The sequence below is a fragment of the Muntiacus reevesi genome, chromosome 4 (assembly GCF_963930625.1).
Source record: "Muntiacus reevesi chromosome 4, mMunRee1.1, whole genome shotgun sequence".
In the NCBI taxonomy this organism is placed as follows: domain Eukaryota; kingdom Metazoa; phylum Chordata; class Mammalia; order Artiodactyla; family Cervidae; genus Muntiacus; species Muntiacus reevesi.
In genome coordinates, this window is record NC_089252.1 from 150,648,908 (window position 1) to 150,660,967 (window position 12,060).

Genomic DNA, 12,060 nt, shown 5'->3' on the forward strand with positions numbered 1-12,060 from the left:
GCCTGTGCAGGGACAGCCTCACCCCAGTTTCATCCACTAAGCACAGTAACTACTCAAAGTCAGTCTCATTTTCTTGCTCTCTTGAGTCATTTTGGGCCTGCCTGGGATGCCTGCCCTGCTTGCCCCAGAAAGCCTGCAATTATGTGATAATAAATCTCTTCATACCCTTTTGGTGTTCTTGTGACAACATCAATCTTGACACACAAACTACATTTTGGATGGGAGTCCACTCTGCTGTGGCTGATTTGGATATCATGACAACGTCAGAATAGGTCTTAAAAACACACCAGAGAATAGCTCACATTAAGTTTGGGCAGTTCTTGCTCTTTTGGCAGTCCAGTGCTCTTTAGAGTTCCTTCATGATCAAGAGGTAAAGACAAGATTTCACACCTTGTTTTGGTTATGCAAGACACACAAACATTTCCAAGACCAAAAACTAAATTTCAGAGCTTGTAGAGTCTAAATTTCTATTTAGCAAGCACCAATCTTCCTAAGGGCTTCCTAGGTGGCTCAGATGGCAAAGAATCTGTCTTCAGTGTGGGAGACCTGGGTTTGATCCCTGAGTTGGGAAGGTCCCCTGGAGGAGGGTGTGGCCACCCACTCCAGTATTCTTGCCTGGAGAATCCCATGGACGGAGGAGCATGATGGGCTGCAGTCCATGGGGTCGCAAAGAGTCGGACACATCTCTTTGTGATAGACTAAGCACAATCTTCCTAAAGGACACAGCAGATGGGAATCAACTCTATTGATAAAGAAATGACCTTTTGCATTTTTATACAGATCAGAAACCCTGTCTCCTCTGGGATATCAACTTTACCTTTTTATAACCTAAAGTCTTATAAAAAGTTTCCTGTCATCCCACCCCCCCCCCAAAAAAAAAAAAAAAAAAAAAAACAGAAGTACAAAGCTAAATCTTTGCCTGCAAAGAAAAGGAAAAAATACTTTGAAAAAATACATCTCCTGGAGATGGTGGCATACAGAGGAGCCAGGCATACTGCAGTTCATTGGGTCACAAACAGTTAGACACGACTTAGCAAATGAACAACAATCAGGTACCTCATATACATAAATTCACACAGTATTTGTACTTTTTTTCATGACTACCTTATTTCACTTATCATAATGTCTTCAAAGTTCATACATATTTTACTGTGTGTCAGAGTTTCCTTGCTCACAGAGAAAGAATTGTGGATACAGCAAGGGAAGAAGAGGGTGAGATGAATTGAGAAAGTGCCATTGGCATATATACACTACTATGTGTAAAACTGATAACTAGTGGGAAGATAATGTGTAAAATAGATAAAAATAGATATAATACAGGGAGTCCAGCCTGGTGCTCTATGATGACCCAGATGGTTGGGATGGGGAGTGGGTAGGAGGGAGGCTAAAGAGAGAGGGTATATATATAGATAGTTATAACTGATTTTCATTGTTATACAGAAGAAACCAACCCAACAGTTTAAAGCAATTATCCTCCAATTAAAAAAAGAATTTCTTTGCTTTTTAAGGTCAAATAATATTCTATTATATGCATTTACCACATCTTGCTTATCCATTCGTCTGGTGAAAGCTTGAGTTGCTTCAAGCTTTTGGCTATTTTGAATAAAGCTACCATGAACTTGAGTATAAACTCTCTCTCCAAGACCCTGCTCTCAATTCTTTGAGGTATATACCAAGAGTTTGGATTGTTGGATCATATGGAAATTTTGTTTTCTAATTTTGAGAAGCTGCCATACTGTTTTCCATAAAGCCAAACCATTTTAGATTCCTACCAACAGTGTGCAGGAGTTCCAGTTTCTCTATATTCTCACCAAAATTTTATGTTTCTTTATAGTAACTATCCTCTTGGGTACGAGGTTTTATCTCATTGTGAGTTTGATTTATATTTCTCTAACCATTAGTGATATTGAGCATATTTTTATTTTCTTCTTAGTCAATAGTATATCATCTTTGGAGAAATGTCACATTTGTGTATCTCCTTTGAAGAAAAGTCAAATGTCTTTTGACATTTCTAAAACTTGAAGTATAGTTGATTTACAATGTTGTGCCAATCTCTGCTGAATAGCAAAGTGACTCAGTTACATACACATAGACATTCTTTTTTTTAAAATTCTTTTCCAGTATGGTTTATCACAGGATATATAGTTCCCTGTGATATACAGTAGTACCTTGTTATTTATCCATCCTATATATAATAGTCTACGTCTGCTAATCCCAAACTCCCAGTCCTGCCCTCTCCCTGCTCCTTCCCCCTCGGCAATCACAAGTCTGTTCTCTATGTCTGTGGGTCTGTTTTATAGATAATTTCACTTGTGCCATATTTTAGATTTCACCTGTAAGTGTTATTATGTGATACTTGTCTCTTTTTGACTTCACTTAATGTAATTCTTTAGTTACATCTGTGTTGCTGCAAATGGCATTATTTCATTCTTTTTTATGGTTGAGTAGTATTCCATTGTGTGTATCTCTATGTATACACACACACGCCACATTTTCTTCATCCACTCATCTCCTGATGGACATTTAGATTGTCCCTGTGTTTTGCTATGGTGAACAGTACTGCTATGAACATAGGGGTACATGTGTCCTTTTGAATTATAGTTTTGTCTGGGGATATGCCCAGGAGTGGGATTGCTCGATCTTATGCAAATTCTATTTTTAGTTTTCTGAGGGATCTCCACACCGTTTTCCATAGTGGCTGCGTCAACTTCCCTTCCTACCAACAGTGTAGGAGGGTTGCCTTTCTCCACACCCTCTGCAGCATTTGTTATTGGTAGACTTTTTAAAGATGGCCATCCTGATGATGTGAGGTGGTATCTTATTGTAGTTTTGACTTGCATTTCTGTAATTAGTGATGTTGAGCATCTTTTAATGTGCCTATTTGCCATCTGTATGTCTTCTTTGGAGATGTGTTTATTAAGATCTTTTGTTCATTTTTTAATTGGGTTGTTTGGTTTTTTGTTGTTGTTGACTTGTATGAGCTGTTTGTATATTTTGGAGATTAAGCTCTCGTCTTTTGCATCATTTGCAAATATTATCTCCCATTCCATAAACTGTCTTTCTCAAATGGCTTCTTTTGATGTGCAAAAGCTTGTAAGTTTGATTAGGTCCTGTTTATTTATTTATTTATTTATTTTTATATTGCCTTGGGAGACTGACCTAAGAAAACATTGATCAGAGAATGTTTTGCTTGAGCTCTCTTCTAGGAGTTTAATGCCTTATATTTAAGTCTTTAAGCCATTTTGAGTTTATTTTTGTGTATGATATGAGGGTGCATTCTAACCTTCTTTTGCCATTTTTCTAATCAAGTTGTTTGGGTGTTTTTTGTTATTGTTGCTTATGCCAGTATAACAATATTTTGATTACTATAGTTTTGTAGTAAGTTTTGAAACACAGAAGTGTGAAACCTCCAACTTTATTATTTATTGTCAGGTTTGTTTTGACTACTTGGGTCCCCTTGAGATTCTAATTGAATTTTAGGATGGAATTTTCTATTTAAGAAAAAATGTCATTGGAATTTTGATACTGATTTTATCAAATTTATCGATCCCTTTGGGTATATACATATGCAATACATATATCAATATATATATTACATAAGTAAATTTGTAACTATATTTTCAATGTCTTGCAATTTATGAGTGTTATGATAAATTTCCATTTATCAGTGTTTAGTTTCTTTTACCAATATTTTGTAGTTTTTAATGTACAAGTCTTTTGCCTGCTTGGTTAAATTTATTCCTAAGGATTTTATTCTTTTTAATACCATCATAAATAGAATTGTTTTCTTAATTTCCTTTCAAAATTATTTATTGTTGATGCTTATAAACACAACTGATATTTGCAGATTGACTTTATATCCTGTGATTTTGTTAAATTCATTGTTAATTTTAATAAGCATGTGTGTGTGTGCATGTGCACACATTTGTGCATTATCTTTTTTACATATAAAATCATATTATTTGTGAACAGAGATAATTTCACTTCTATCTTTCCAATTTGATGCCTTTTATTTCTCTTTCTTGCCTAATTGCTCTGGCTAGGACTGCCAGTACTATGTTGAATCAAAGTGATGAAAGTAAACACTCCTATCCTATTCCTGATCTTAGAGGTAAAGCTCTCAGCTTTTCACCATTAAGTATGATATTAGCCCTGGGCTTTTCGTATGTGTCATTTATCATGTTACTTTAATTCCTAGTTTGTTACATATTTCTATCATGAAAAGGTGCCAAATTTTGTCAAATGCTTTTTCTGCATTAATTGAAATGATCATGGGTTCCTTTCTTCTTTATTCTGTTAATGTGGTATATTCAACTGATGAATATTTGTATGATGCACCTTTTTTGCATTCAAGGAGTAAATCCACTTGGTCATAGTGTGTAAGGCTTTAAAATGTACTGTTAAATTCTGTCTGCTGATATTTTCTTGAGGATTTTAGCAGCAGTATTCATCAAAGATATCGGTCTGCATTTTTTTCTCCTAGCATCTTTATCAGGATTTGGTGTCAGTGTAATGCTGACTTCATAAAATGAGTGTGGTATTGTTCCCTCCTCTTCAGTTTTTAGGAAGAGTTTGTGTTTGGAGAATTAGTGTTAATTCTTCTTTAACTGTTCGGTGGACTTCACAAGTGAAGTTTTCTGGGCCTGGACATTTCTTTTTTGAAAGTTTTTGGATTACTGATTCAATCTCCTAACTAGTTTTGGGTGTTCAGACTTTTTATTTCTTCATAATTCAGTCTTGGTAGGTTTTATGATTCTAAGGACTTGTCCATTTCACCTGGAATGCTCAATTTGTTGGTGTGCAATTGTTTATACTATTCTCTTATGATAATTTTTATTTCTGTAAAATTTATTTCAGTATCCCTTCATTCATTTACAATTTCAATTGAGTCTACAGTTCTGCAGTCTTCTTGCAGCTCTCAGGCCCCACCACTGCTTCCAGAGACCTCCAATATAATACCCAAACTAAGCCAACATTTCCACCTGTGCTCCAAGTAATGTGAGAAAGAAACCAGATCTCCAGGCATCTCCCACACAATCCAGAACTTTGCAAGCATGCTCCACTTTTTCCTTGCTGTGCCAAGGGAGCAACCAGGAATCAGTCACCTTCCTCCCAACCACACCACACTGCCACGAGCAGGAGGTGGTGCAAGAGTGAACAGAAATGCCATGAAATTTCCTGCCATTTTATGTGTGCCATTTTCTTGGTTAGGCGTTTGCTTATTGCAACTTTTTAACTGGTTTCTAGAATTCTTGCAAAGCTGTTTTGGTTTGTAAGTTGTTGTTTGTTTAATATTGTGGGAGAATGAGGGTATAGAGCTGATGATTCTTCCATCTTATTGATGTCACTCTCCTGCATAAATCTTTTAAAAAATAAGTAGCCTTGTATCTTTTTTGGAAATATGTCATAAATAAACTGAATAAATAAAATTAAATTCACATCATTTAAGAGGGAAACAATTACAGAATATTAATAATTTTGTGCTTCAGATTGTTGAGTAGAAGAAAGGGCAAAGAGGTGCCAAAAAACCCAGTAAATATCGATGGTTTAAATAGCTCTAGACCCGGTGGGCCAGGAGTTTAAAAAACTTCCAAATAATTTTCAATTAAATGGAAAGCAGTAAGTTACTATTTAGTGACTGTGTTGTAACATTTGGAGATTACTGAATTGGTGCTTAAGAATTTTTATTTTGTAAAGTAGGCTTCATACCAGTTAGGCATACATTCATTTGCAAGAAAAAGTATTATCCATCAATGGTTTAATAAATCTGGTTACATTTTCTAATATAAGAAGCCTAGAGATAGAAAGATTCAAGCCTCAGTTCATTAGTTCAATGATGTCTGAACATGCATTGTAATTCTTCTAGTCTTATATTCATGGATGCTATTAAGTTCCCACTACCCCAAATTCAAAGAAGTAAGAAGAGGGAAAGTTGGTGCCAGTTATCAGACTCTTTGTCAGGAATACACATAAATTTCCCAGGAACCCGTGGGAGACTTCAGGTTACAGCTCATTGGCCATAACATGGTCATATGGCCTTCTTTGCTACAGAGGATACTGAGAAAGTGAATTTCCACATTTTTCAGTTCATGCTGTGAAAGATGGCAAGAGAGGAGAGAAGTGCGGTGGGACTTACCCTGCTGGGTAAGCAGATCCAGCAGTGTTTCCCCAGGGGTACTTAATGAGTAAAATCCCACTTGGTCCTCAGGTAAATAAGCAAATAATTCTACGCCTTTATTTTATCACAGACTTCCTTACTCTCCAGAGCATTCTTAGAGAGAGATGCATTCACAAAATATATTCCTCAGTGTTGATTTTAAGATGAGGCTTCCTAATTTTGAACAAAAGCATATATTCCTTTTTCCACCTACTAACAATTTTAATAATATGACATTTTTATGAATGCATTCAACCAACATTTTTGAGGTATTAACTATGTGATAGGAATTATGATAGACGCTGATAATTCAGAGATGAATAAGATAAGATCTATAACCTCAAGTAGTTCATAGTCCAGAAGTTAAACACTTTGAGTAGATAATTATATACATATAAGTTATAATTTATTTATAAAAAGAGGATTAATGATCATATATGATAGTATGTTTATCCAGCTTGATGATAACATATTCTAAGTCTGTGGACAGGACTTCCCAGATAGCTCTAATGGTAAAGAACCAGCCTGCCAATGCAGGAGACATAAGAGATGCATGTTCGATCCCTGGCGTGGGAAGATCCCCTGGAGTAGGAAATGGCAACCCACTGCAGTATTCTTGCCTAGAGAATCCCATAGACAGAGGAACCTGACGGAATGAATATAGTCCATAGGGTTGCAGAGAGTCGGACATAACGGAAGCAACTTGGCACACACGCATGCTGTCTGTAGAAAGCCTTTTGAGTTTGACGGTTTTGCTAGGAGATCTAGGGAGAATTAGACACAACTCAAAGTTCCTTAAGCAAATGTCCTTTTGTAATGACAGCACCTTTCTTTAATCTTTCTATTGTCCCTGATGTCACTGAAGTCTTTCAGTCTTTAATAAGGCTAGCTTACCCAGCTTGATGATAATGAAGAGGTTTGAATTTAGGTACCACGGTGAGGGACAGGGAGGCCTGGTGTTCTGCAGTCCATGGGGTTGCAAAGAGTTGGACACGCCTGGGTGACTGAATGACAGCAACTGGTGGTATACATGAAAATTAAGAATGTGATCTGTATTTAGCTTTATGTCTTAAAAGAACTGATGAGTTACTAGGTCTGGTTCACTTGATGTACCTGGGGTCTGAGTAGGAAAAAGAATATGAGTCAGAACTACACCTGGCAGCCTGAGGCACTCCCTAGTAGAGCCATTGAGACCTGCTGCTCCCAAACAGACAAAAGAGAGTGATTCCAGCTTTCCTTCTCTTCTTTCAGCAGCTCACAACAGCCTGAAATCATGAGAAACTTTCATTTCTTTTTTGGCTACGAATATTTCCCCCTTTGCCCCATTGGATTACAAGAGATCACCGCATGGCATTAAACCTTACTGTCCTTTACCTATATTTGTAACTCTGTATCTCTATGGAAAAGTCCTTAATTTAGAGTAGAAATCCACAAACTTCAGTCCATGGGACAAATCCTGTAGTCGTACACCCTGTGAACTAAGAATGGTTTCTGTATTTTTAATTAGTTGAAAAACTCAAAAGGAGGATTTTTTGTGATATGGGAAAAATATGTGAAATTCAAAACTTTCCACAAATTCACATTGAAGCACAGCCATGTTCACTTTTTTACACATTGTCTGTGGCTGCTTTTGAGGTATAATGGCCGAGTTAAACAGTTGCAACAGGGATTGTATCTTTTAAAAAGTACAAAGTGTTTACTAAATGTTTACTAAAACTAAAATGTTTATAAAATGTTTACCTTTATAGGAAAATTTTGCCAGCCTCTGATTAAGAAGAAAAATCTCCACTTCTGCATATAGAGTAGAAATCTATAATCACACTGCTATACTTCACTGAGCAAATTGGGATTGTATATCACTATCAGTCTACCAGGTGTAGGGGCATTGGCATCATGGCACAGCACAGCAGAAATGAAACATTTTTGGCAACAGAACTGTTTTTTGGAAGGGTCTCTAAGGTCCCTCGGGTGGCCTGTATGCTCTGTAGCTGTATGTTTGCCTGAGTCTCAGCCTCATACTGTCTGTGTGTTAGTTTGGACTCCGTGCCATTGCTAGGAGGAGCTGTTCAACACCCAGAAGTTTCATTGTTTCCATCTCAGGAAATGCCACTGATCATAAAATGAGTCAAAAGCTACGTGTCACCCATGACCACCTTTTCTCTCCTTTATCCACACATTCAATCCACCGCCAAGCTCTGTCAGGACCATCTCCTAAATGTCTTGCTCAAGTGTCCTCATCTCGCCCTTCATATGCTACCTCGTTACCCTAAGGTTACTAGCATCTGGACTCCTGGAGAATCCTCCCAGTGATATCATTATTCACTCCCACTCACCAGAGCAGGAGAAGTCACAAGCAACCAGTTGTTGTTTTGTTGATAAGCTATGTCTGATTCTTTGTGACCCCATGGACTGGAGCCCACCAGGCTCCTCTGCCCATGGGATGTTCCAGGCAAGAATACTTGAGTGGGTAGCCATTCCCTCTCCAGGGATCAAACCTGCCTCTTTGGCTTGGCAGGCAGATTCTTTATATCTGAGCCACTTGGGAAGCCCAAGCAAAGAGTATGATCTTTTAAAAACATAAATTTGTTGCAAGATTCCCTGGTTCCATACCCCTTCAGTGTTTTCCCATTGACTGCCCCTTCAGGCCTCTCTTCTCTCTCTCTGCCTAGAACCCAACCTCAATGGTCGCCATGCAGCTCCTTTATTGAGGAGCGCTCTGTTCTCCCTCAGGGCCCATGCCCACTGTTCCTTGCCTCCTCATTCCCTTTGCCTAACTATTCCATTTTATCTTTTAGTTCTTGGTTTTCATTTATAAAGTGAAGTACTGAATACGTATTATGGTCCAGCCACTGTATTAAGAACTCACACTACAGGTATAGAAAAGACACAAGTGTCCCACAGACCTTATAATCTAATAGGGGATATATATGTGAAGCAAATTATCCTCAAATAATGCATCCTTACCCGTGTATTAATGTTGTTTAGTCGCTAAGTTGTGTGCGACTCTTTGCAACTCCGTGGAGTGTAGCCCACCAGGCTCCTCTGCTCATGGGATTTTCCAGGTGAGAATACTAGAGTGAGTTGCCATTTCCTTCTCCAGGAAATCTTCCTGACTCAGGAATCAAACCCGTATCTCTTGCATCTCCTGCATTGGCGGGCAGATTCTTTATACCACTGAGCCACATGGGTTTAGAAAATGGAAACACAGGAAGATTCCAGAGAATAAAACAGGAATCTTAGTCTAATCTTGGGGGCACAGTAAAACCTTTATGGAAGTGATATTAAAGCTAAACTTCATAGAATGAATAATAATTCCTGAGATGAGAGAGAAGGAAAATCCCAAGCCAAGCGAAAAGCATGTACAAAGGTCCTGAGGCCAACAAGAATTGAAAGAGGTTCAGTTCCAGAGCATGAAGAGTAAGAGAAACAATAACTTGTCATAAACTGAAAATAGGGGAGGGTCCAGATCATTCAGGGTCTTGTTAAGCATTTTGGCCAATTCAGGTAATTTATGCTTACGTGTTTCCTTCCTCCAGAAACCTTCCTTCTCTCTGTAGTCTGGGTGAGGCAACCAGCCCTGTCCACAGCACTGACATTTACATACATTGCTCCATAGTTTCTTTTCTTTGCTGGCCCCACTGCCACGCCTTGTTTTCCCTGTTAGTCCAAGAGTTTCATGAAGGTAAAACTTGTCTGTCTTGTTCATTGCTATTTCCTCTGTGCCTGGCACAGTGCTTGGACTATACCAAGAGCTCAATGCATACATGTTGAATGAATGACCACCCTTCTTTTCTGTCTCTCTACAATCATGGGCTCTCCTAGTGCTTCCCAGAAGTCTGACAGTCACCAGTTGTTCTGGCAGCAGCCCTATTGATGGATCATTCTCCTTCATCATTGGGGTGACCTCTTGCCTGCTCTCCTGATTTCCATCCTCTTGCCTCTCTAGTCTATCCTCCTCCCTGCTACCTAAACTACTATCCTAGAGGAAAATTTGGATCATGTCTTAAAAAAATTTTTTTTTAACCCCTAAACACCCTCTCTCAATCCTACTGCATGCAGAATAAAATTCAAACTACTTTGCTGCTGTCCTAGACCCTCCATTTGGCCCTGATCCATTTTTCCAGTCTTATCTATTCCTTCTTTCACATGTCCTGAACTCCAGTCATAGCAGACTTACCACAGACCTTCAGGTATGCTCCATACTGATTACTGTGTCAACCAGGAATTCTCCTCTCTCTCTTCTCTGCCTTTCAACATTTGACTCATCCTTTGCCACCCACCTGAATCCTAGCATTCTGTTCTTTTGAATCTATTTCCATAGCCCAGTGGTTCTCAAAATGTGATTCCTGAGACCAGCAGCAAACTTGTTAGATGTGGAAATTCTCAAGTTCCACCACAGACTTACTGGGAAATGCAAAGGTTGGGGCAATCTGTGGCTAAACAAGTCTTCCAGGTGATTCTAATGCACACTAACATGTGAGAGTCACTGCCCAGAACATATTGCTGTATTTCTAGTTTAGGGTTTTATTTTATTATTTTTATTTCATAGATAAGAAAACCGAGACTTAGAAAAGTTAAGTACTTTTGCTTAAAATTACCCAGTTAGGAATAGAATTTTAACCCAGTCCAGGGGATCTGGACTCCATTTAGTTTAGGAGTTTAGATCACATCTGGTTAGTTGTTTATTTGTCAGCATCCCTTATTAGAATAAGTAGCCTAAAGGCAAGGACCACATCTTATCTATTTTATCTCCACCACAATGAAATAAAGTGGTAACAAAGTACCACTGTGTTGGATAGTTGAATAGCCCTTCTACTCCTTACACAATTTAGGGGTTCCTTTTCTGCCATTCTCCCAGATTGCTGGGAGAAATATCAATAACCTCAGATATGCAGATGACACCACCTTTATGGCGGAAAGCGAAGAATAACTAAAGAGCCTCTTGATAAAAGTGAAAGAGGAGAGTGAAAAAGTTGGCTTAAAGCTCAACATTCAGAAAACTAAGATCATGGCATACGGTCCCATCACTTCATGGCAAATAGATGGAGAAACAGTGGCAGACTATTTGGGGGGCTCCCAAATCACTGCAGATGGTGACATGAAATAAAAAGACCCTTACTCCTTAGAAGAAAAGTTATGAAGAACCTAGACAGCATATTAAAAAGCAGAGACATTACTTTGCCAACAAAGGTTCGTCTAGTCAAGGCTATGGTTTTTCCAGTGGTCATGTATGTATATGAGAGTTGGACTATAAAGAAAGCTGAGCACCGAAGAATTGATGCTTTTGAACTGTGGTGTTGGAGAAGACTCTTGAGAGTCCTTTGGACTGCAAGGAGATCCAACCAGTCCATCCTAAAGGAGATCAGTTCTGGGTGTTCATTGGAAGGACTGATGTTAAAGCTGAAACTCCAATACTTTGGCCACCTGATGAGAAGAACTGACTCATTGGAGAAGACCCTGATGCTGGGAAAGATTGAAGGAGAGGGGAGAAGGGGACACAGAGGATGAGATGGTTGGATGGCATCGCTGACTCAAAGGACATGAGTTTGAGTAAACTCTGGGAGTTGGTGATGGACAAGGAGGCCTGGCGTGCTGCAGTCCATGGGGTCACGAAGAATCAGACATAACTGAGTGACTGAAGTGAACTGAACTGAACCTCTGCAAATAAATTTATTTGGAAAGGAAGAATATATTACATTTACTACATTTTACTATATTTTTATAGAGGAAGCCCCTACAATGTGGCTCAGTGGTAAGCAATCCACCTGCCATTCAGGAGACACAGAAGATGCTGGTTTGGTCCTTGGGTCAGGATGAGCCGCTAAAGGAGGAAATGGCAACCCACTTCAGTATTCTTGCCAGGAAAATCCCAAGGACAGAGAAGCCTGGTGGGTTACAGTCCA